This window comes from Bemisia tabaci, chromosome 8, assembly GCF_918797505.1.
Source record: "Bemisia tabaci chromosome 8, PGI_BMITA_v3".
Classification (NCBI taxonomy): domain Eukaryota; kingdom Metazoa; phylum Arthropoda; class Insecta; order Hemiptera; family Aleyrodidae; genus Bemisia; species Bemisia tabaci.
Window position 1 is genome coordinate 6464556 of NC_092800.1, and position 27240 is coordinate 6491795.

At 42.1% G+C, this 27240-nt stretch overlaps 1 protein-coding gene and 1 long non-coding RNA gene across 2 annotated transcripts in view; one reads left to right on the forward strand and one right to left on the reverse strand.

Moving 5' to 3' along the window:
• Positions 1 to 27240, reverse strand: part of LOC109038002 (Homeobox protein abdominal B) — a 221080-nt gene that overhangs the window by 168583 nt on the left and 25257 nt on the right. The gene's annotated exons all lie outside the window — the stretch shown is intronic.
• LOC109037910 (uncharacterized) lies at positions 2599 to 9603 on the forward strand. Its single transcript, XR_011900373.1, has 3 exons — positions 2599 to 4576; positions 5466 to 5682; positions 9093 to 9603. It is a non-coding gene; the product is annotated as an uncharacterized lncRNA (long non-coding RNA).

Here is a 27240-nt window from a genome sequence, read left to right on the forward strand (position 1 = left end):
CAGTTCGGTGTATTTTTTTTCTTTCATAATAGGATACAAAAAGAGGAGCGGGATAGACCACGGCTTACTGGTAACGTTGCATGGTGGCAACGATCATGGTGTCAACAAACCAAAAATCTGATCATGGAGTCAACGATTGTTGACGTCGTGATCAGGCAGTAAAACGCAAAAATGGGCCCTGAGCATGGTGTCAACGATCACGGTGTCAACAAACAGAAAAATTTCTTCCTTGTGAGTAAAATTAAAAAATTAAGTGTACAGGAGAGGTCTGGGTCACGTATAGTTGGATTAGGTTAGTTTAGGTCAGGACATGTACGGTTAGAATAAGTAGGTAAGGTTAAAGTTATGTAGGATAAGGGCGGGGAAAGTTAAGCTCTGTGAAAGTGGGATAGGTCTTGTAAGGTGAAGTTGGGTAAGGTTAGGTAAAGTTGGGTAAGGTTAGATAAAGTTGGGTAAGGTTAAGTAAAGTTGGGTAAGGTTAGGTAAAGGTGGGTAAGGTTAGGTTAGGTAAGGTTAGGTTAGGTTAGGTTAGGTTAGGTTAGGTTAGGTTAGGTTAGGTTCGAGTAAATAACACAAGAAAAACAAGACTTGAAATTTAAAAGGTGTTATTGAGGCAAGTTTTAAGTTTCGTTGACGTCGTGATCGTTGACGCCGTGATCATTTTTCATAAGGGTCAGAATTTTTTATTTTTGGATGATCATGGTGTCAACAAAAACTTAGAAAAACTGTTTGTTGACACCATGATCGTTGACACCATGCTGCGTAATCGGCTTACTACCCTCCTACATTAAAATGAAACAATGTACACTGGAAAAAAAACACATTGGATCTAGAGTTCAGACTCTTGAAAACATTGACAAGAAAAAATACTCTTGATTCAATCAGATTCAAGCATAAATCAAAAGGAAATCCGCTCAAATTAAGAGGCTTGGTTCTTGATTTAAGCAAAAATCCGATTGAATCAAGACTATCTTTTCTTGTCGATATTTTTAAAAGTCTGGACTCTAGATCCAATGAGTGCTTTTTTCCAGTGTACTATCCAATATTATTGTTTCCAGCTAGTTTTCAGGTTCTCTGCCTTATTTTTCGGATACATCGGGGGGGGGGGGGGGGGGGGGAGTCGGCCAAAACGGCTTACGTAACACTTGAACGGCCCCAAAGTTAAAGAAACTCCCGAGGGAAGGGAAGATGGTGGCCAGAAACGGACCTCGGTGGGGGGAGAGAGGGCGAGGGGAGACTCCCTATGGCGAGAAGCACGAAAAGTGCCATTCAAGAGAGTGGACGGTCTGCGCAGACCATAAATAACCGAGCAGTTGAATTGATCGGAGTTAAAATCGAAAAAGACCACCACATATAGAACCCTAGGATATAGGCATTCTGCGGGGCCGCAGGGCTCATCGGAAATTCGACTTGGTAGGTTTCATCATCGACGGATTTGGTTCCGCGAGGGGGTGGAAGCCGCCCCCGAGCATGACACCGCTGATTACGCGTCGACCCCTACCCGCGCCCCGCCGGACTGTCAATTATATCGTCGTACCCTGGACGAAGCAGCGTAACTACACACTAGGGTTGCAAAATTTACTTTAATTATGTAGTGTTTCAAAAAAAATCGAAAGGCTATTCCTATTTTGAGGAAATGATGATCACTGTCACAAGGTTTGAAGTGGGAAGAATGCCAAAAAAGCAACTTATCTGGCAACAACCGTTGCTGCAACCGTGAACTTAACTTACCCTGTCCATTGACATCACCCGCTTCCATCAAAATAATTCCTCCATATCCATTTTGTCTTCTTCGTTTATCAATTTCTACGATCAGCCCCCAGGCACCTGAACACCTCAAGCTGCCCATAACTTAAAATCCCATCATCATCAGGGAAGCTTCTTGTGTCATGGAGTGGAAGCAGTTTGTCCTATCGAACGGAAAGCTCTGGATTTAATGCAGGATTGTATTCAACTTGCGGAGCTTAATTACGGGATCACGCGAGCTGAAGTCTGGAAGTCGTTCGAGACACATGGCTTCATCTTCCCTCCGCTCGTGCGACCAATAAAACACGGACCGATTTCACCCAAGGACTCCCAACCCCTCACGATTTCCACCCCCTCCTCCCACTCAACTTCTCCGAAACAGTGTTTTCAATCTTCACGAAAATGTGCACGCCACGTAAGCTGACTCCAAGATTTGTTTGGCTCTCTTAGCAACTATGTTTTAACTTCAAGGTTCTTCTCCTCGTTGTTCAGTACCATTGAGGGGGCACTGGGAAAATATAGAAGTTTTTCGCAACCTCGGTCTTTCGTTTTTGCACCTCTCGATTTCAGTACTCCTACAGTATGCACGTTTTAAGCTGTCTTGTAGGAAATTTCACTTGCGTTCTTATTTTTTCTCAGCTGCCAATGAACGCTACGAACCGATTATTATAATATAAGTGGGCGAATAGTGGTCACTCGTCAATTCTTTTGATAGAATGAGGATAAACGAGCCTGAAGGTAGCCTCTAGGCAACGAAGCAATTGTTTAAATCATCTAGGTTTTTAACCCTCAGCGGTGCGTCGGGAACCGTGACTTTTAGCATTGTGACCTCCCCTTTACCCCCTAAGGGGGGTGAGGGGGTTTCGGGACCACGAAATTCGGATTCCTTGGGGTCGATTCCCTATTTAGCCCCGCGGTCCCCGACTTCGTCCGACCTAAAACAACCGAGAAAAAGGCCTGGTACGGGTGGTCTGAAACACCTTGCATATAGTTAGTTAGATGGTTGTTTTATTTATACTTATTAGTTGCACTTATTAGCTGTTATGCACTTATTGTGCATGTGCAAGCAGTCAAGCACGTCAGCGCTATCTTGTCTGAATAATTGGCAATTGGAGCTAGAAATCAAATTCGCCTTCAACCAAACCTCACCTACAATTTCTACAGGGAGTGTAAAATACGCGAAGTTCAAAACTCCTCCTTTACACAGAGTCATGTAAATAGAAGTGCACGAGGGTCTAAATGCTGTGGGACAAGAGTTGTGGATGAAAAAGAGAACATGGAAAATTTCTGGTTACGCTGCTTTCTGCAATTGATTACGTTGATGACTGAAGTAAAAATGTTGATGTCTTTCAGGTATCCCTTATTGTTCAATTTTCGTATCAGATGCCGTGTTCTGTCGGTGCGGACACAATTAGATGCCGGCCAGACTACAGCTGGACTAGGACGAATCAGTTTGCCATTATAAATCAATGCTCAAATTATGCACTTGCAACTGCACAATGAAAATGCATAATGTTCTACACCATGGGTACGTATCTCCTTTTGAAGGATGGAGTGTGAAAAAGTCTAAAGGAAGTAATATTGGACCATTATAGGGGTCAACGGCGGCGACAATAGAATTGTCGTAAAAGACGTCAAATTGAACTAGTATTAAAGTATACCCCTTAGAACAGTCAAGTTTCAAAATTAAAGCTAATTTTGCTTCATAAAATCATTTTAATCTTTCATTAAGACACAAAATCAATGAGGTTCTCACACTTCAAACTTGGATCACGAAGAATGCACCCTCGTCGACTTTCGGTTTCAATAATTTAATACGACTGTCTGTACATAAATTTTGCGTAGTTCTGAATTTTAGCTCTTTTTTCAACAGCCTTTTAAAAATATTCAAATTTTCATCGAAAGATAGCTAAAAATTCACAGTTTGGTTCTACAATTTTGAAAAAATTCGCGGACCCTCACTTAACTGGGTGGTATTCCATACCCCCCGGTGAGTGGACCCCCCCCCCCCTTTCAAGAATTCCTAGCTACGCCACTGGGCTGCTTGGTTAATCAAAAACCACAAATGGAGAGCCCGGATCAAAAGGGTTGAAACGCGAAGGGTGCAAGTACAATAGGGATCCATTTCATTCGTGGTCTTGATTTTAATTAGCATACCGAACACACATGCCCGGCTCAACCTTGCCCCCTTCAGCAAGGCACGGGAGTGATGAAAATGCGAGGAAATGCAATTACAGTAAGAGCCCGGTATAAAAAGAGACATTCATTGTTTCCCGATTACAGACTTTAATTAACCCGCATTTGAAACGACTGAATAATCCATTGGATTAAACGATACTGCTTCAAAAGAATAAATAAATAAATAAAAACCGAAGTAGTAAAATGAAAGAAAGCTGTACCGGAAAAAAAGCGGATCAAATTTTGCCAGCTGCTGCAAAGGCGTTTTATACAGGGTGATCAAAAAGTTCCGAACAACCAGTACCAGTACCAGAGAGTTATAATCAACTGTTTGCGAGGCAGTAGGATTAGAGAAACGGCCCGAAGTCTAACGAGGATTTATTACGTGGAGTATTTAATTAATGTAGAAAACTATCGGTGGCGAGGCGTATCTATATGATCGATAATTTCCCATTTGAAGCTATAGTGTAGAGTCGATAATTTAATGTGTTCATCGCAAGCACGCTATTTTTGATCCTGTTCCATAGGTTTAAGTGACGGAGAAATCGGTGCATCGCATAGCACACCACGCCATTGAAAACTACTGGATTAAAAATTACTCCATCAGTTAAATTGGTGGTGAATGACAAGGTGGATCGAGTCAAAGAAAAAGGTTGGCCTTGATACATTTGACTAAAACTGCAAATTTTGATGTTTATTTCATCACATTTTAAATTTCAAGGGGTGCTTTAAGAAGGAATTCATTGGTAAAAAAAAACCTCTTGATTCAAGAGTGCAGTTTCTTGTCACCGGATTTAAGAGTCTGGACTCTTGTTTCAATGCAAAATCCGCTTGGAACAAGAGTTCCAGACTCTTCAATCCGGCGACAAGAAACTGCACTCTTAAGTCAACGCACCGCGGCATTAGTCCAAGAGATGTTTTTTACCAGTGTAAATTTAACGAGGAACCCAATGGTACCACTTCTAGAACCTTACATTTTGTATAAAAGGAGTTATAAGGGTTTAAGTGTCCAAATTTTGTCCGTTCTCCTCTATTGACTTGATCCACTGTGCAAAAAAGGCATTTCTTGGTTGCGGTGTTTTAGAATCTCCCATAATGTTCCATCCTTTATAATTAAAGCAATTGTAGAACATTAGTTGAAACTTTTACCGAATTTTCTTTGTGGTTATACCATGCTGAAAACGAAGAATTTCAGAAATTTGACTATACAGTTTCCTCTCTTAAATATAAATTAGCGATGAAGATTTTGAGACACCGCAGGCACAGAATACCTTATCTGCACCCATCGCCTTCACTACGTCGGTACTCATAAAAATATATCGTTGAATTTTAAAAAGACTTATTAGTCCAAGTGTGTTTCTTCTGGTACAATTAATATTCTCGTTCGTGGAAATAACCAAGAAATAAAAGAAGTTGGAAGATACACTTCAAAATCAATTTAAATTTTTTACTAAGAAAAACACCTTCTAAGCTGCAGTTACTTACAAAAACCAATATGGTTTACTGGTCGCTCAAATATTTCAGCTATTCTTTTGTTTCAGGCTCTGAATCAAAAAGTTACACGGGTCTGGAGAAGAAAATAGAAGAAGAAAAGCACACTCATGGTGTAATCAATAAGTGAGCCTCGTCACGCCAGCCGTGAAGGGGAAGCAAGCTGGCCCTTGTTCGCCGAAATTACTAACATGCCACGCTACCTGTCGCAGAAACGGAGGAACTACGATGAATTCACCCCAGCGCTTGCAGTGACAGCATTCAAATGTAAGGAAGTAATAAAACTATAGAACGCTATAGCTCCAAATGTCATTACAGAATTAGTTTTGGTTGAGTAGGGGGAAAAAAACTGTCTGGTTTATTAACGATACCGTACTACTAGAACTGATTTCTTTTGAAGGTTCGGCCAAAATGACTTATGCAGGTCTCTTGATATTAAGAGAAAACGCGATGGGTACAAATTGTGACTCATTTCAGACACACTGTAAAAGCCAACGTGACATTAGTTTCCCTGGATGGATAGCAGCTTTTAGGGGTGATCCAGAAATGTTAGTTCGATTTTCGTCTTGCAAGATGCTGTTCATTAGAAGGCACCCATACGGACCTACCTAGTCGTGACAATGATCTTCAAGACCTTTCGATCGACTGTGGTCAGATCAGGCTCGGTTTCAAAGGTTTTGAACTCAAGTTTCAAGTTGACAAAAAAACCACAACATTTTTTTCTTCTTCACACCAATAGGCCAGTCAACCACCTCACCTTCTCCAACGGCTAGGAACCATCCAATGGAAAGTCCACTTCAGAGCGAAGTGTTTATAACTACATTTTTTCCCCCATATACAGGGAGATATCAGGAGAAAACCGACCTGGGTCTCATTGATTTGCCACCCCCCTTGAGAAAGATACCGTGTAAGCCTTTAGATGTTGCTGAAAATTTCCCTTCATTAAACAAGAATTTATCGGGAAACTTGTGCATATTTTTCTCCCGATTTTTCAGGGAAGTCGATTTTCGATTAAACCTATACAGTAAAACAATAAAAATATAAGTATACCGGACACGCATTTTGGAGATAAAGATTTATTGTCTTCAGTGCATTTTGGGTGAAAATCTCAGCTTCAGCAAAAGACTTTCATTAAACACAACCAGTATTATACACTAAGAGAGAATTACAATGCATTTTGTAACATTGGAACAAAAAATACAATTAAGCATCCCACACCCATTGTGCAATGTGCATCCGATATTATAAACCTCTACCACAAAACTGCGTGTTCCGTTATACTTTATATTTCTTTATATTTTATCACTTTACTAGCACGCAAACTGAAGTTTTCTAATTATTGAATGTACAGTATCTGAAAATTTCAAGGAAAAAGTATCATAACTTTTCTCGAAAATGAATGTTTCAATTGCGGGATTTTGGCAAAAGTAGATTTCACACTGCGTCCTTAGTGCGGCAGAGTGCCTGCGCCGTTTTTCTCACGAAAGAACTACAATCCGATGTTGCCGGATTCTCCCTCGCATATTGAATCATTGCCTTGAGAATCCTGAGCATTTCTGACTGAAAATTTCACAGCTTTTACTTCTGATCTCGCTCAGGGATCAGGAAAATTTTGGACAAAATTGCTCACGTACAATTCTTGTGAGAAAATTAAACTGATGGCCGATGGGGTCAATTTTGCAATTTCAGAATGAAGTTCCTTCGCCCGGGAGACGACGGTTAGCCAGACTCTGCTCGCACGGTGATTGAAGTATCCGTTCGTTCTAATGCAGCGATTTGCACCTGGATGACGTCATCTGAGACCGAGTGAATCCATGTTCCATGTTCGCCCCCCCCCCCCCCTGCCTAAAGAAGGGGGCGCTCGAATACGTTTCATAAATCGTGAACGCGAATGTACTCGGATATACGTAGAGATATATCTGGCTGCATTAGAGCCACGGCCGATACCGTCTTCACTATAACTTAACAGCTTAATGTTTTCGCGATCCGACAAGCACAATACATTAACCCGTTGTCAAGCTGCTCTCGGCATTTCTAATTTATGTGAAATACAAGCTACGTCGTCTCACCTTTTCCAATCCAACCTCTTCATCCCCCCTCGTTCGTTGTCTGCTCCTCGCCCTTCAGTTTCTCCGTTGCCTTCTTTCCAGCGCATGTGAGTTCGCGTCTTGTTTGTTCGGCAGACCATCCTTTTTTGCGCCAAACTTATATAAATTACACTGGTTCAAGTCCTATTATATAACAGTAGTATATCTTATTTGAATTTTTTCGGATATTTTATATACTGAGTTTCCCGACGGTTTTGTGGGAATCAAGTTATCTGAGGATCGTCAATTTCAATTGCATCGCTTTTGCTTACCTTCGTGCGATACCGGACACCGATCGGGAAGTAGGAGTCGCTATCAACAATAAAAAGCAGACCGTTTTCATGTATCCAAGAATCGCGAATTTGTCGATCGCGTCGCCGAGGAAATGAAGAACAGGCTACTCCCAGGTGTGAAAGATAGTCCTCTGCTTCGAAGCAGAGAGAGACGGTTAATGCACCTCGTGCAACGGTAGTGCCCACAACAAGTCGTGGACAAGGGTTCGGCACTTATTTAACTATGAGCGCTATTTTCCAACGCCCTATCAACCAGATCCCACCAGCCGGTGACACGTATGCTCTGTACCGAATTGCACTATCCGCCGCGGCTACAAAATATACAATGATCCAACGTGAGCAGACTCTGCCCTACGATAACGCGTTTTCTTATTGGCCCAGATTCTCTGCCGATTCCATTAATGTCGTCCTTAGCCATACAATCCTCCCAGACCCTATTACTAGGGCTGTTAAGGCTATCAGTATCTACGCAGACCGAGAGGTACAGTTTGTCCCATGTCTCAGTAAGGACACAATAGTCAAGGATCAATCCAAGTCAATCAGGATACCCAACCGGCGTAAAGGAATAGGCCTTTCATTGAGATTTTCCATAGGAGAAACGTTGATTGGGCGTGCAGGACAGCGATCAGTGACGGTTGGGTGTCGCAGAGCGCACAGAAGCGCTATGAGAGCGACATGTTAGTTAGTTAGTTAGGGACGTCGATTGATCTCGCTTCAATACTTTCTGAAAAACTTTACATTAGGGGTGAAGCCATAACTACCATCGCAAAAGAACTGAAATGATGACGTTTGAATGATAAAGCTGATGAAATGGTATCCGTTCATGAACGTGATGGAATTAGGTCAAAGGGTCGTAAATGATGCAGTAGTGATACATACGTCTCAAAAAATTATTGTTGCGCGACATTTACAGACTGATTTTAACCTAGCTCAGTCCGTTATTATGATACGAAATAGTGCATGTAAAATAATACTCAAATAAATAAAAAAAATGTACGGTGCTGCTGAGACAGGAGGAGGTTCTACATTTTTTAATATGCGTTGATCTTATATTTTTTGCTCAATCTTAGTACTTTAAAAGGAGAAAACCATTATTTTGCTCTGCAAAACTTTGAGCTCCTTTCTTGCGAAGACTTAGACTTTCTTGTGTTAGACTTAGGAACTAATTACATCTTACAGTGATTTTGATGAAAATCCTTTAAGAGAACCGATGAAATTTTGGCGCCTGTATGGATTTTAGAGTTTCGCTACAATTCATCATTATTTGAGACAATAATATAAAATGTTTGTGTTTCAGATTCACGATGGCGGAACTAACTGATGTGATTTGAGCTTTCATCCTTACAAGACATTAAAATATTAGGTACAATACCTAGATCACTAACGTTGCATCCAATTAAGGAGTAATCTGGAATAGCATTTAAGTTAGTAATATGTTTATAATGTAACAGCAATATAGCAATGAACGATGAGAGATATTAAAATTAATGGCATTTTAAGTGTAAATTACCCATTCACGAGTCTATTATTTCAATAAAATGATATGGTCCTGAATAAATCTCGGTTTTACATGTCTTCTAATTTCAACCCTACCTGATGAGCTTGTCTTGGCTTTCTTGAAAATTTCCGAAAATGATGCTGGAACTCGTAATAATAATGTAAAATATATTTGCAATTCGAAGTTCAACAATTGTTTCCACGGATCTCAGTTGAAGTATTTTTCGAGGGTGATAATACTAAGTTCCTCGCACTGCGGGAAAATATCTATTTGAATAAAGAGGAACCTCTTCTGAATATTTCCCGCATGGAGTTCCGATCATTCAAGGGAATGAATTAATTATAGGTAAGACTTGAATACTTCTACTTGTATATTTCTCCTCGAATTAATTGAAGTTATTCTTAAATGTTCGTCATTCGTTATAGCGGAATCTATACAATGCCAGTTCCCGCTCTGACAGAAAATTTTCACTGCGCGTGATGTATCCAGAACAAGAAAAGCATTAAAATATCTTTAAAAAAAATATTTTAAAATAAGCTGAAATTAATATGGAAAATGTCTGAATTCTTTCGTGCACTGAAAAAAACAGTTCTGTTCACAGAGCTCCTGCACTTTTTTTGTAACGGTCACAGAAGCTTCCGTTATGAAGACAGAATACTCTGTTCCCACGACAGAAGTTCCGTTCTCACAACAGAAAAATTCTGTAAGTGTAACAAAAAAACTGCAGGATCCCTGTGAACAGAAGGTTCTGTCGTCAGCACCATCTTTTTTTTTCTGTGTGGGGGTATATTCAGACGGAAGATCCTCGTTAATTGAATGGAATCAATTTTCCCGTGGCAGTTATTCACTCACAATTTGGAAACTGACTCAATGCGAATCGTCATTCAGATATACTTCTCGACATTATTAATAGAAGCGAAAAAGCCTTGCTAATGTAATGCGACTGATGCACTTGGCTTCCTCAATGGGTCACAAAACCATTACTTTTTTATATACAAGGGTAATCTCTAAGTCCTACGCGTTGTGCTCGCATTTCAAAACTATTAGAGATAGGGAAAATCCGATTGGATGCGCATGTGAGGCATACTCTCAGCTTTCATTTAAGCCCAAGTCTTTAAAAATCAAATGAACAGGACGCTCAGAAGGTCGTTTCTCCCGCGCCAAAGTCGCTGCGTTTCCCGACACCTCCAAGCGCACAGTATCCGTGCCAAGGGCAAGGCAGTGGCGAGGCGTGAAAGATCGATTATCGATATTTCTCCATTTGAAGCTATGGTAAAGAATCGATTATTAAGGTGTTCGCTGCGAACGCCCTATCTATCGATCCTTTCCCATAGATTTAAATGGCAAATCAATCGATATATCACAAGGCACGCCACGCCACTGGGGCAAGGGTGGTATCACGATAACTGGAATAGTTTTGTCGTCGCAACAGACGACACATTTTTCGGTCATGCTTTTAGTAGTAATGATAATCACTCGAATTATTTCGCATTAATCTTCAAAGGGTTACGTAATATAATCCTAAACTACGCTTTCTAATGATTTATTGCTCTACTTCTCAATTAATATTCTGTAAATTCCGAAAATGTGCTGTCTGTTACGCGGTAAAAAGTCAGCGTAACGGACGACACATTTTCGGCCATTTATAGATTAAAATTGAAAAGTAGAGCGATAAATCGTTGAAAAGCGTTATAACACGTAATCCTGCACTGGTAAAAAAAACCTCTTGGACCAATGCCGCATTGCATTGACTTAGTGCAGTTTCTTGTCGCCGGATTTAAGAGTCCTGAACTCTTGTTTCAAGCGGATTTTGCATTGAAACAAGAGTCCAGACTCTTAAATCCGGCGACAAGAAACTGCACTCTTAAACCAAGAGGTTTTTTTTTACCAGGGTGTGTAGATTAATGCAAAAAATGTCAAGTGATTATCATTACTACTAAAAATATGAACGAAAAATGTGTTGTCTGTTACGGCGACAAGACTATTCCAGTTATCGTGGAGCCACGAGCCACCCACAAGATGTCCGGACGATTGAGGCCAATCTGATCCGATCGCATTTAAATCCTCATCAATGTTTTTTACCAAATATTAATATGCTTAGCATGCTGTTTTTTTTAAGATCAACAATGGACCGGTCAAGTCTATTCGACCCAAATCGACGCAGAAGTACAGAGCTATGGCCCTAAATCGATTGGATTCACGGAATCGACTGAGAGCCATTTCGACGGGTCCAGGCCCATGTTTCCGTTGATTTCGTGCGATGAATGAAGATGCTGATCGATTTGAATTGCATTTCAACTGATAATGTATACATCTACTGTTCCCGCCATTGCGGACGCACAATTAAGGTCGTTCTAACAGATCTAAAGCAGATAAAAAAGTCCATGAGGGCCCCTCATGGACCCTTTTTCTCAGGGGGCCGGAATCCTGCAACACCGTGGCTGCAGACCGTTACGGGAGTCAGTCCGAAACCATGACCAATTTAAACGGCGCGAAGTCAGGTTTAGGGTCGCGGCCAAGTTGCGGGGAAAATAGAGGCACTTGACCGGGGCAGAGACCAAGAGGAACCGCACAGCCGCGGCGGCCGACGAACTACGAGTATAATTGAAGCCATCAAAATCAGTTGTTTGTTTAGTTTTAATTTCAAGAGATCGTAAAGCCGGCGACGGGGGTATAAAATCTATTTAATATCTCGCAAGGTCGCGGATTTATCACCACCGGGAACAGCTGATTTTAATGGGGCCCGTGACGTCACGGCGGCGCATGTGCTTACCGGCGCGGGCGAACATGACCGCGTAACCGCCGAGCGTTTAACGTTCACTCTTCGCTCAGCGAGCTCGTTGCCAACTGGTTCATTGCTCGTCAACAGAAAATCGGAGTTCACCCGGAAGCAGCCGAACTGCATCTCACGTTGGATAACTTTCGGCAACACTGGAGAAAAAAACACACATTGGATCTAGCGCGAAATGATTGACAAATCATTGAGACTCATAGTGACTTGAGATGAAAAGGAGAAGCCCTCGACGCGGCGGTCGGCATGCAACACATATTAGCGCCTGCGAGACTGCATGAATACTTCACGCATTGCGTCAAACACAGTACGGTCGACAGCGGTCGGCGCGGCGTGAAACGCTCAGTGCCTACAAGACTACATGAATACTTCCCGCATTGCGCCAAACACAGTGTGGTCAGCGCGGCACGGCGGCGGAAGTTAAAATTATTAAACCACATTTACGTTTGTTCTTTCTTAATTTTTTAGTTCATTTCTTACAAATAAAAGGCCCTCTCCTCACAGAGATAGGTTTACGGAACTGAACTTTCGCGCGAAGTTCCGTGAACTTTTGCTAGTAGTGCTGACAAAGGTTTCGCAAAAAATGTGTCCAACACGGGTAAACGCGTATTATGCACCCTTCTCCCTCCGGCACGTTCACTTGATGGTTTATATTGATGTTTCAAAATGAATGATAAGAGGGCGGCAAAATGCAGGCGGCCCATGGGCGGCAAGTAGGTAAATCCGGTCATGACAGGAGTTATCAGTACACTTTTGAAGGAAAATATTGAAGGGTGACGCATTGTGAAACGTATAATTTATTTCCGCGCCTTTCTCTGACATGTACTTTCTTTTGTTTATTTATGAAAAAACAATTTTTGGTTCTTAACTTCAATATTTGTTCGATATCTTGGTAATTTTAAAACACCGATTCGTATTTCACCGAGAGGAATGCGTTCATTCAGATCGAAAAAACTCGGTTCAATTTCGAAACCAAATATTGAACGGTGACGCACCGTGAATCGTTGAATTTATTTCCACGTCTTTATCGGACATGGGCTTTCTTTCATTAATTTTCCGAAATAATTCTTAAACCTCTCTACCTGTTTGTTTTCTGGATGATTTTAAACCACTGAATTGAGTTTAATCGAACGGACGGGATTCATTCAGATCTTTCTCACGGTCTTGAACAGGTGGTCACTTAAAGTTAAATGATGCATCGGCTGAAAAATTGAGAGGAGCCAAGTTTCTTTCCTGAAATGGAGGGTGCCTCCTCTTGGCTACATCTCTATGAAAACGCGACTTCGTCATCTTCATAATTCCCTCAACACCATTCTGTGTTCTCTCTAATAAGTTTCTTTCGTATAAAAAAGTAAATTATTCTTCCGTCTTGTAAGTCAAAATTAAAAAGGGAATACGTTCTTTTAGTTTCGCTCTTTGCTTTAATAATTAAAAATTTCATTTCCTGCGAATATAAAGGCAAAAATTTTCTAGTAAAGTAGTTTATTTATGTACAAGTTCTTATAGTTAGGTTTTTTCGCACTTTTTTACCAATTTCTCAATTCTGTTTCTTTTTTAAATTTTTTTTTTTTTCTTTCTTTCTTTTACTTACTAATTTTGTCTTTGTATAGTAACATTCTCATTCTATTTAGCTCTTCTTTTCCACGACTCATATTTACTCATATATCTGAACAATTTTAACCACCATATTCTCAGTCTTTCAAATTTTGTCTTTTCTTTTTATTAGTGTCAATAGACCACCAAAAAGTGCCTCTCTTATCCTAGTATACTTACAGTATTAAATTTAAGTGTAAAAAGACTCGATGAGTCTGATCACATTGTTGTACTATATTTTAATTGTATATAATACTGAAAAGAAAAAAAAAGAAAAAAAAAATTCTTGCGGATATGTTTCCTCGGTTTCCGCTTTGTAAGGAAGAACCACAAAGATAGCCGCCAGATCCCACCGACTGACGGTGAAGGAGCGAACGCAGCAGTCTTTTCCAAACGTAACCGGTGCTGCACCACAGCGGAGGAAAGCGGAACTCGGATCAACGCCTCATCGCGGGCAAGCCGGACCATCGACTATCGATCCCTAACGTCACCCAAGAAATACAGGTACATGCGGAAACAAAATCATTGATCTTCATGATCGGTTGTCGTTTTTGTGCCGTGGTTTTTGAAGTCCATGTAATGCGCTCATTTAATGGTTTTACTGCTTATTATTTTTCAAACTTTCCAAAAGCAGAGAGTTTACATGAGAAGTGTAAAAATACGCGGAGAACTCTCGAGGAGAGAGGAGTTAGTTGACTGGAAAAAAGTCGTTTAGATCTGCAGTCCAGACTTTTAATAACATTGACAAGAAAAAATACTCTCGATTCAATCCGATTTTTTCTTGAATCGAAGAGCCGAGCTTCTTGATTTAGGCGAATTTTCTTTTGATTCAAGCAAAAAGTCCGATTGATGCAAGAGTATTTTTTCTTGTCAATGTTATTAAGAGTCTGGACTCTACATCCAAGCGATTTATTATTCCAATGTTAGGTTAGGAATAAGGAACCCTCCAAAGTCAGCGCATTTCTACTTCCCAGGATTTGAATAAATATCAAGGAGTAGAAACTTTGGCCAAAGTTCTCTTGCGGTTAGCATTGTTTTCTTGAAAAAGGTGAAATTTTAGTCAGAAGGCCAGTAAAAACGGTGGGAAAATCACAGTATTAGAAAAACAAAAAAATTAGAGTGGGGGGAAGTCGAGGAGAGATTTACGTCATTTTGTCTTAACGTATTAAAGAATACGGATCTACGTCACGAAAGCCTAAGAAAAGAGAGGAGGTCAAAAATGCCGTAAAATATCCGTAAATACGGAAGGTTTAGCGAATTCCGAGGTAGGTCTGAATCTTAAAGTCACTCAAAATCAGGGAATAATTTCTTCGTAATTTCTGCTTTGTGGCTGTTATTCATAATGTCTATCCCATACCCGGCTCAATTGAACTGATTTGTTCTGGAGGTTTGTAAAACTATCCTATTAGTGAATCTTGGATAAATATAACCCAAGACCCACCTTCATACCAATGTAAGCCACATGGGACCCAAGAGCTGGTTAAGGAGCCACTATAAATCTGCAGCCCGACTTATTAACGACAAGAATCGAAAATCGATACATTACACGGCGAAGATAGGGTTATGTCTTATCTTTTCTTGCCGACAAAGCCAGTTAAAGTTTGAGAAATCAGGCTGCTGCCATGCTGAGGGAGAACGCCGTTCGAGCCTCCAGACACTGCCACATTTCCTTCAATAAATGCCGAGTTTATCGAAAAATTAATTAGCTACACTGGAAAAAAAAAAAAAAAAAAACAAATTGGATCCACAGTCTAGACTCTTGAAAACATGGACAAGAAAAAGGACTCCTGATTCAATCAGATTTAAGCTTAAATCAAAAGGAAATCCGCTCAAATTAAGAGGCTTGGTTCTTGATCCAAGCAAAAATCCGATTGAATCAAGAGTATTTTTTCTTGTCGATGTTTTTAAAAGTCTGGACTCCAGATCCAATGAGTGTTTTTTTCCAGTGTACTATCCAGTATTATTGTTTCCAGCTAGTTTTCAGGTTCTCTGCCTTATTTTTCGGATACATCGGAGGGGGGGGGGGGGGGAGTCGGCCAAAACGGCTTACGTAACATTTAAACGGCCCCAAAGTTAAAGAAACTCCCGAGGGAAGGGAAGATGGTGGCCAGGAACGGACCTCGGTTTTTTTTTCCAGTGTACGGTAAAGAGTCGATTATAAAGGTGTTCGCTACGAACGCCCGGTCTATCGATCTTTTCCAATGGGTTTAGAAGGCAGATCAATCGATATATCGCAAAGCACGCCACACCACTGACAATCACACCTATCCCCGCGCCTGTCATGGCTTCTTGAGTCTTGACAGCCGCGAAGACATATTAGGGAAGAGCGGAGCGACTCGAGAGGGGTCCCCTCGGAAACACCCATGTTGCCATACTCGCGGCTCAGCCATACTGCGGGGCCGAAACGGACCCTCGCGGAATATTAATCGCTTATTAATATCGAGCCGGCGCCAATAAAGAGCGGAGGGATTATGGCCGACGGAGCGGGGCCCAACGCGATTGGCCCCGTCGCGCATCGCCGAGGGGAGAAAAGTTATGGTCGACAAAGTTGTCTTAATTTATGGGACAGCGCGCCGCGGCACCGGGGTCGTCATGGCAACGCCACTCTCGCTGGCAAACCGCCGCGCGGTGGGCCTACCGGACCGTCCAGCGGGCTGATCATTGATATTGATAGACAAAGAAGACAAAATGAGTACGGAGCGTTCCTATTGGTTGAAATGGGTGGTTTCTATATACTGAGGGAAAATGAAGAACTAATTTAAGGGTCTGTCGTATAGATTGCCGTCAGTTATCACTGGAAAAAGAAGTCGCGCGCTTGGATGTAGAGTCCGAACTCTTAATAACATTGACAAGAAAGAATACTCTTGATTCAATCCGATTTTTCCTTGAATCGAAGGGCGGAGCCTCTTGATATAGGCGGATTTCCGTTTAAAGTGCAAAAATGTAGTCTTGGGAAAATGGGCACACTAGTGTTTGAGCGATAAATTTAATGAAAGAGGCATCCGTCCTTTGCAAACTACCACGAATCACCCGATGAAAAATTGTTTGGATTAGCAACCAGTTTCACTTCAAATGTATAAAAATGGTACTATTCATTCTTATATTAGGCTAGTTTTGGGAATGACAGCCTTAACTGCCATCTTCGGCAAGCTTTTGTGGCTGCGTTTTGAACGATCAATTTCAGGTTAGAAATTGGCAGAAGAGAGCTTGGCAGAATTGCATAAAACTGAAAAACTCTCTTTTCATTGGCTCTCTGCAGGAATAATATTTCTTACGGCTGTACTTTCTGAGACTACGTCATTTTTTGCGGATTTACGGCCTTCTCAAATGTATAGTTTTCAACCAAGTAAGACGAATTTATGACCTTTAGCTACTTCATTGGAGATGAAACGAATATTGAAGGAGCCTCGAACACGAGAATTTGTTATTTACGGCTCTCTTCTACTTTAGGGTCTTTCCGCTAAATGTCTCAATGTTCGGTCCGCGACAAAAAAAGGCCCTTAGGAAGTTTAAGATAGATTGGAGGAGGCATGGTCAACACAGGATCGTCAAAACAATTAATTCATGCCGATTTGTGTCTATTTTTCCACCTAACGCAAGACGGTACTTGCCATTCTAAAATTCCAACTCTGCGTCCGTTTAACCCGAGTCATCTTCTATCAATTTAATTCTGCTAGAGGAAGGGTTAAGCAACAAAAATAAACTCCACGGCGAAGCACGAAGTATCACGAGAAATAGCAACGCACCAAAATGAAACTAAATGACTAAACTACGCATATGACGCCGCTTTCCATCCAGATACATTAAGTTAATTCTAACTGTTGAATTTGTAATACACCCTTAAAGATGAACGTAATCGTAACTTTCCAAGTTTCGTAACGAAGAAAAAAACGGTAATTTTCCACGTTCCTTAACGTTATGCTGTTCAAATTATCTGCCTTCTCTTTATGTTTGTTAAGGCCTTTAATCATGTAATGTTAAATGTAAATTTCTCGATAAAAGAAAACTTTTAAAAAAAAAGCTCCTTAACGCGCAAAGTAATGTTAATTTTCTAGGTTTATATGTGAATTTCTCATTCCCTTCACTGATTAATTGTCTCCTTTCAGGCCATTACACCGATTCGAACATCGAAAAAATTCGGGAAGCCGCAAAGAAAGAATCAACCCAGCATTTCGAGGCTACGAACAAAATTGCGGGCGCCGAGGCGAGAACGAGACGCGGCAGCGCTGCGTGACGTCACAGACGACGATGGCCGCCCCGCCGCCGCCCAATCAGCGTCGAGCTCGTCTCGGAATCGACAGCCGCGGGCTCGAGGAGCGCATATTCCGGCAGCTTTCCACCTCCGCCCCTATCCCATTGGCCTCGGCCCGCCCGCCCTCTCTCTAATCCTAATCTCTCTCGCCTATACCCCCCCCCCCCCCGGCCACCTTGCACCTCCGCGCTTGTGACCCTATTTAGAGATAATCCCTCTCCACGCCGCACTGTGGTCCACAAATTGTGCTCAGCGGGACTTACTTCAGATTTTGAATGAGCAGAAGGCCCCTGGACCCAAGAAGAAATAATAGAGCATATCAACAGGGCGCTTTAGAGAGTCCTCCTCGTTGTCGAGAAAGTCAATGCATCAAGAAAAGCCCTGAACAAAAAAAAAAAAAAAAAGAGGCAGATCAACAGGGACGCTTGAGAGAGTCCTCCTCGTTGTCGAGAAAGTCCGTGCATCAAGAAGGTCCCTGAACCCAAGAAGAAGAAATAATAAAGCAAATCACCAGGGACGCTTACGAGAGTCCTCCTCGTTTCCGAGAAAGTCAATACATGAAGAAGGGCCCTGGACCAAAGAAAAAATAAAAGAGCATATCAACAGGGACGCTTGAGAGAGTCCTCCTCGTTGTCGAGAAAGTCCGTGCATGCAAAAGGGCGGCGGACCAAGAATGAAATAACAGAGGCGAATCAACAGGGACGCTTTAAAAAATGGATGTTTATCCAAAGGACCGGTGTCTTAGCTAGCCTTAGTTCGCGGCGCGAACCATAAGCGATAAAAACAAACAAATATGCAAGGCAATTTCCCTCGAGTAACGGGAGACACATGAGCGCGGAACAAAGAGCTCACCTCATAGCTTTTATGGAATCCCATCCGACATTTGCAAAAACGAATATGTGCCCTGGGCCCATGGGCAAGTTTCAAGGAGATGTTCTCTGGACGTCGTTGGCCGAGGAGCTGAACAAGATGGGGCCGGCTGTAAGGCCGGTCAAGAAGTGGCGGCAGGTAAGCAGAGACCTGTTTCATTTCTCCATTTTAGTTAATTACTTAAGTAAGCAAAAATAGTTACTGTGAATCTGTAATTGTGTCACATTCATTTGGATCTGCGGGCTGCGTAAGATTACGCGAGGGTGGATCCCCCCCCCCTCCCTTCAAATCGAGCGGCAGGCCAATCTTATAGCCCCCCAGCCCCCAGTGGATATCTTCGTTCATCTTAAGTTCGAAGTACCTATGTATTATCCACCTGGCAACGGCAAAGTAACGTTACGCAGAAAGGCGTTGTTTTTGCATTATTCTTAGCAAATTGACGATTCAGCTCTGACATTCCTTTGGCAACCCCTTGTTGCGGGCGGACAGGTAATTGACTGAAAAATTGAGGGAGAAAGCGAAAATCGTCCATTAAAAGCGTATTACGCTGTTAATCAGCCTCGATTTTGGTGTCACGAACGCAGATATGTTACATATATCATCCCTATTTTCGTATGCTCCCGCGTAAAGGAGGGCCGATCACGCATGCGTGGATGGCCATTCGTGAAGGTCAAAGCTACTTTGTTGTTGTTATCGTTGTTATTGTGAATCATGAGTGAACACCTCACGTAATAATTGTTACACGATTGCAATTATTCGAGGAAATAAATCGCCAAGAGTAATGATCTTTTTCATGTTGCCACACTCTCAAGAAGGATGTTTGTGAATGCGGGTTAGATCAAGAAAAACATAAACCATAAGAAGGTGGGTTTTTGCGTTTGGCCCAGATATTCCAGACCAAATTTTCATCAAAAACCAAAGTCTGTCATCGGTGTCAAACTCCCTCCTAATGTAAACAAACGAACGGCGACATAGTCCGGACATAAACAAAGCGGACCTCGTCGAGATGTTCCAGACTCAATTTCTCAGCGTTAGCGTTTCTTCACCTCGGCAAAAGAACTTTCGTCCGCGTCCATCATTTATCCCTTTCGTAAAATCAGATATCAGTTACCCCGTTGATCTGTTCATGGTGATTTCAAGTGAAGTCTAAAGTGAAGTTGCGGCGAGATACTCCAGACTCCTAATGTAAACAAAGCGGCCTGTACCTGGTCGAGATGTTCCGGACTCATTTCTTCATTTACGTTTCTTCATCTCGACCAAAGAAGTTTCTTGCGCATTCAAAGTAACATTTTCCGGTTCCATTGTTAGAGAAGAAACAAGTCATTTTGTTGTAAGTTAGGATAATATTTGTGTTGATTAAGTGGCTTGAGCATTGGACTACCTGGCTGCGCCTTGCATAGCTGCCTCTATCTCAAGATGATTGGGAGAAAAGCTTACTGGTTGATGTGCGAATCTGAATCCTAAATCCCTAGGAACGGTAGTTGTGAAAACCAGACGGATGTACAATGCTAGGTACCTTGCTCCTCACTCACTTTTTCATGGATGTTCGCTGGTCTCTTCAAGGTTCTGGTTTTGCGTTGCGTTGAAGCCAATGCTTTCAGTTTAGCTATAACAACCAGGCTTCGGAGATACTAATTAACAATCCTAGCTTAAGACAGTTACTTACGGCTGCGAGCCGAATCGTCCTATATTCCTGAGCCGAAACTTACCTTTTTAATTTTCATCATGAAATTTCGCCCGAGCCGAAAACGCCCATTTTTCGGGACTTTCCGGCACAGGCCGCGCCGAAAAGGGTTACGGCCATATGCAACGCATCAACTCTTAAAGCGATAGCTTGCCCTCTCGACTGAAATTCCGTTTATTCCGGTCTTCGGATCACCGTGCGTCGTATTTCCGGCCTTCTTTAAATCAGGTTTTGAAACGATCCGCTGACAAAAGGACCTAAATACACATCCGGATGAACCCGGAAAAAGCATCGAATTGTACGGGCGGCAGGATTCATTGCGGAGTCTAGTGACGCCTTTGTATCAGTATGGTACGGCAACGGAGTCTCCGACCATGGTCGATGGACTAGCTGTTTTATGAGCCGATCGAGAGCTAGAAAGAACGCAGTGTGAGAGGTTTGTCATCTTTGGTCGTCCATTGAAGTATTTTCCAACGAGAGTGGCTCGCGCCCTTCATACGAGAAGTATTCCGAGTCCAAACTTGGTTGTTTATTAAAATATATATAGTGAGCGAATAAACCTATCTTTCGATAACAATAGGAAAACTTCTGAAGAGCGCGTTGTCGCAGATTCTGAATCTTAACGATACACGGAGAAAAGAAACTTCGTGCATGCGGGACCCGAAGTTTAGGTCATATGGATCTCTGAAGTTTTCGGATCGAGCATCCGAACACTTAAGGCCCAGCTGCTGAGGTTGGATCACACATCTGAAACTTCAGTTCTTACGTCTGAAGTACTTCGGTTTTCACATCCGAAGAACTCCGGTTCTCACATCTGAAGTACTTCAGACGTAACAACTGAAGTTTCAGATGTGTGATCCGAACCTCGACAGCTAGACCTTAAGTGTTCAGATGAAAACTTCAGAGAGCCATAAGACCTCCTAAACTTCGGGTCCCACGCACGAGGTTTTCTTCTCCGTGTACTACTGTAAATTCTTCTAATCACTGTTCTATCTACTTCATTCTATCTCTTACAATGAATGCCCTGGCATAGGGTCCAAGGACATGCCCCATGCCACAAAGGAGGAATGGTGATAACCCAGCTAGATGTTTGATGATGAAGGTAACATGAGGACCCAGTGAAAATTACAGATGCGCTTAATAATTACTTTATCTCAATTTTGGGAAAATCATCATTTACCTACATAAGTGGGTCTTCGTCCACGAAAATTATTTCCACGGAAATAAGGTTTCATCTCAAGAGACCGAGTCTGCCGACTCGGATAGCTGAGGCTGGATTATTAGCTCAATCGGCTTCCACACTGCCGAGGTCCAAACGACTCCAGTGACTCACTGCGGTACCCAGCGAACCAATGGACCCCCCATCGAGGGACCTGGTGTTTTATAGGGGCTCCAGCGTTGCCATGTTAGGCCGGTACGCAGTCTAACCGCAGCAGTGGCGGAGAAAAACACATCTTCGGAGAGAGTAGGGGGAGCCCCGTGCCCTTAAACCTGCTGACCAGTGAAAACAAATCGTAGTAAAGACATAAGAGTCGAAACTGCCAAGATTCTGTGAAAAATACAATTTCCCCAATACTTTTTTTTAATTTTCTTCCCAAGACAACCCCGGTACTTGACCCAGCAAAGCTCCTTGATTTCCGAGGTCATAACAACATTCTCGATTTGAAAGGTACAGTCAGGTACTATTTTAGATATAACACCATTTTTATTTTTATTCATTTCATCTAGGATGACTTAATTTTCAGCCGAAACGTTTTTTGGTCTTGTTTGTGAACTTTTGGCCTTGTTACCCCCTTTTTTAATTGTTTTTTTATCGTATTCCTGGATGGTATACCACCATATCGCCCGTACAAAAACACCGACTCTCGAAGCCGATTTACACTCGAGTGAAAATGGGAACATTTAGCAGGCGCTAGAATTCGCACCCACATAAATTAAGCGCAACAATAAGGCGATTAAAAAGCGATTAGGATAATGGCGCGAAGCTACCTCATCCACCCTCATAATGGGGCGCCGCGCGGCGCTGCAGGCGAGAAACACGGTATATTCCTCGCAGAATCCTCGTGACATCACCGAAGAGCAACAACCGCTCAACTCCCACAATAATCCTCGGTAAATCCGCGGTTTTAGCCATGAATACGGACTTGGCAACCTCGCACAGATCGGTACAACAGCGGATCGTTAAACAAGGCTATAATAATTAACTCAACCCCCTCCCCTCCCCCCCTCGAGCGGTAGACAATATGGATCAGTTGCGCAAGGTGAATGTATGATGGCGGCTTTAAAAGTAAGAGACGGTAGATTTTATGGAGTAAAAAATGTTTAATGACACTGCAACTAATTCGGACTCGCGTAAATCTGCGTGCGAGTAGGCGCGGGGCTGGGGTTATGACGCATTAATGTCTTCATGAATTAAATGCCGACGGTGCATCCGCGGCATAACGCGCCTCGTCAGGGCTACATTGTCCGTTCACGCGATGGAACATTGTCCCGCGACTATCCTACGTGTGATTTATTCAGCGAGCAAGATGCGCTTCTTAACATTGAGTTTTTGATGTTTCTTAGTCAGGACAAGTCTCTTTCACATTGGAATGCCAATGGAGATGTTGCATGTGTGAGGAATTTGCGATTTCACTGTTGATTCTTATGTAAAAGTTCGCGAGAAACACGATGGTGCTACTGGTTTTCTCTGAAATCATCTTCCAAGCTCAAAAACAGCTCTCAAGTTGAGGCCAAAATGGAAGGATATCCCACGCTATCCTGAGAGTCCACTTCTACATCAAAACAAACTCTCCATGCAAAGATAGGGAGCAAATACATTAGCAGTGATGCCTTGTTTTCAGTTTTAGAGTCTCCAAATAAAGTAACAGCCCTGTCAATGTATTTGCTCCCCATCTTTGCATGGAGAGTTTGTTCTGATGTAGAAGTGGACTCTCAGAATAGCGTGGGATATCCCCTCCATTTTGGCCTCAACTTGAGAGCTTTATTGGAGCATGGGAATTAATTTCAGAGAAAACCAGTGGCCACATAGTGTTTCTCGCGAACTTTTACATAAGAATCAACAGTCAAATCGCAAATTCCTCGCACATGCAACATATCCATTGGCTGACTAAGCTATCAAATTCGATAGGAAAATGGACGAATTTCTGCCAAACGGAACTATGTGCATTATGACGTGAGCCCTGTTATGCATATATTCTTATGGGTCTCAGGGCTTATGTCTAAATGCACATAGTTCCGTTGGCAGCAATACGTCCAAATGATACATCGAGTTACAAGCCAAAAACACAAAAGGCAATAAATCCAATTACACGCTGCCACCTGCAAAAAAGCATTAGCCGAAGAAAATATGAGGAAAAAAAGGAACTTACAATATGAATCAACCCATTTCATGGAGTACCTTCGGTGGTTAGGGTACAATGAAAACATTCGCGATGTTTGCTTGCTCGTCCTTAGCAGCATGTAATTGAATACATCGCATTTTGTTTTTCTGGCTTGTAGCTTCGATGTATCATCTTTCTTAATTGTCTCTCTTGTGCGGCTCTTTCCTCGAAAACACCCCATATCGACGATGAAACGCCTAAAACCACGTATGTTGTTTGCAGTGCTTAAAAATTTCCGTTCTTACTTTGATTTCTTCAAAGGAACAAATAAACATCGTTCCTTGAAATTTTTTCAAGTTTTGCTACGCTGAGAGGAGAAGATTCACGGGGATTTTAATTATTGACGTTGAGCTGTTCTCCAATTAAAATACAAGTTCCAATGAATTTGCCGAATCCGATTGTTGTCCCTGGCAAGGATCTACTTCCAAAATTTTGGCGTAAGAATTTGACTCGAGGCTCTTTGAAATAAGTGTTCTATTTTAAATGTGATGTTAAAGACTCCTTAAGCCTTCCGTGTAATCCAAAATTTGCAAATCGACGGTAGAATTTCCAGACCACGTGCCTCGGTTTAAGGTACGGTAATTTTGGAGGCATCACTGAACTGTACGAAAATCCCTGGTTTGTTAACTTGGACGTTTTTTTCAATCACAGAGGCTGTAGATTATACAGGCCGCAACAGTTCTTGCGACTCTCCAGATTAGTAGGTGAGTTTTCAATTTTTTGCCAGTACACTTAAAAATTGTATACGTAGTAAATCATTGATACGCTTCCTCGATGCTCACACGCACATGCTCTGCTGGATGTGCATTTAAATGTCAAATTTCCGCCGATGACATTATTTGTACGGTTAAAATTTCAAAAATGTTAGATTTAATTGCGACTTAAGTCCTGTAAGAAAAATTGGAAAGAAAATACACAAGTTTCCTGCAAGTTTCATAGAAGAAATTCGACATGCATTCGAATACCTGTGGACTATTTGCCTCAGCACGGACTGCTTGCTGGCTAGCGGCGAACTGTTTTCCGCGCATTGGAAGTGTGCTAACTTCGATACTGTGCGACGCTGAAGCCCATAAAACAGCGACGCCGCCGATGGCAGTGTGCCGTATCTATCGTTGATTGTGCGGCGCAAAATTTCTATGCGCCGCTTCGGTTCAGGTAGTGTAAAAAAAAAAGCGCCGATCAAACCCACGAACGTATGGGTTTCCACTATAATCGAAAAAAGCTTCGCATTCGCAGAAACCTGACAAATTGTTTTACGGCCTTGATTTCAGACGATTCGATAAAACGGTTCCATCATGGCTTATTGAGATAGCCTACGATATCTTGCTTGAAAATATCGATATTTCCACTTACGACGACGGATCCATTCCAAACTGTCAGCGTCTTTTGAATATGTTTAACTTTACCAAATCGTATATGATCAATACACCTATAAGAACTGCAACTGGGAAGCGCTACCGTAAATCCAACGGAGTAGCAAGTGGGACCTACTTCACCCAGCTTATAGGAAGTATATGTAACACAATCTTAATATCATGGATGATCATAACTTTGACTGGTCATGAACCAGAAGACCTAGTTGTACTAGGAGACGATTCTCTGTTTCCTTTATCTAAGAAACTTGATGGTGAATCTATTTCCCAATTCTTTGAAAAGATAGGAATGGAGGTAAATCTGGAAAAGTCGCAGATCGAGAAATCCTTGGCCGGAATGAAATTCCTGGGCTATACATTGAACCGTGGCATGCCGATGAAGAGCTTCGATGACTGGATGACAGCTCTTGTGTTTCCCGAATACCCGGATCAGAGTTTCTCTGACACACAAAGTAGAGCCTTGGGTCTCTACTATGCCAGTATGTGCTTCGACGGAACGTTTGCCAGAATTTGCTATGAGATAATCACGAAGGAAGAGTTTGAACCTCACTTCGACAAGAATTTTACACGGCACTTGAAACACATAGGGTATAGTCTAGATGAAATAAAGGATACTCGAAATCTTCCAAATGCAGTCCACTTCGTTGTCGGCCTTCTGTGGTGTAGTGGTTGTAGCGCTGGCCCTATGACCAAGAGGTCCCGGGTTCGATTCCCGGCCAGGTGATTTGAGTTTGATGGTCTCAGATAATGGTCACCTGGGGCTGGGGTAATAAGCGTGGGATTAGCCGATAGGCTATTTGAATTTGGCAAAAAAAAAAAAAAAAAAAAAAAAAGCAGTTGGTTCGGAGATCGAAATGAACTCAGGACCATCAGATGATGAGGCGCTAGCGCGACAGAAGAACTTATCCCTCGACAAACAGCGCAGCAATCCGACTAAGGAATGTGGCGTTAAATGTCGGCAGACTGATTTTTCGTCTGAAGAAATGGCAAGTGCTATTCACACTTTTCTTAGACAACTAGGAGTTGATGAGAAACGTCAATCAGAGTTGGAGGAAGCAACGATCGGCCAATCAGAAAATGACTTATGGAATTCAGAGCGAAGAATACGAGCCACTGCATCCAAATATGGAGAAATTTTCAAACGCAGGAATTAAAAAGTGCCCATCGTGCGGTAAAAACATCACAAGAAGTAATTTTGCAGTGCACAACCGCTCACATGAGCCCGTGGGCTTTGACAAGCCCCACAAATGTGGGGTTTGCAAAATTAATTTTAGGCACTCGTCAACAATGATTAGTTATTCCAACTAAAGATTTATTTTCTGAATCCAATTTTACTCAAAACGGGCTACATCTATCTTGGTCGGGTAAAAATAAATTGGCCGACCTTATCTGCGAGAAAACTCGTGTAGCTCTTGCATCCAATGACCACCCATCTAAGAAGATGTCCTTACAACAATCTGAAATTAAATTAAGACTTGGGAAACTTGGTAGAGGCTTCGTCTAATGCCACGCTGTATTCTCAAAAGCCACGCAGTGTGGCTCTAACAATGAGCCGGTAGCTATTGCTGACTTAGAGAGAAAAAACCCAAGTACAAATACAAGAGAGTCAAAGAATGCGGTCGGTTTGTAGACTTAAAACGTAGATATCTGGCAGTTTCACCAGATGGTTTCCTTGTGAGTATGCTACCATGGAAGTAAAGTGCTCTTATTTCTCGGGAAACCAAAAGCTCGATGATGATTTCTGTAATCCAAAAGCTCGATGATGATTTCTGTAAACCAAATCCATATCGGGAGAGGAGGGATGGCCGACTTCATCTAAAGAAAGACCATAACTATACGTATCAAATCCAGAAAAACCTAGCGATTAAGTGGAAGAAAAAAGAGTTACTTCATTGTTTCGACGACAGAGGAAGTGCTGGCGAGGAGATAGAGTTTAACCGTGAAATGTGGGAGGACGATGCTGCCATCGATGGCAAGAATTTCATAACAAGCAATGGTGTT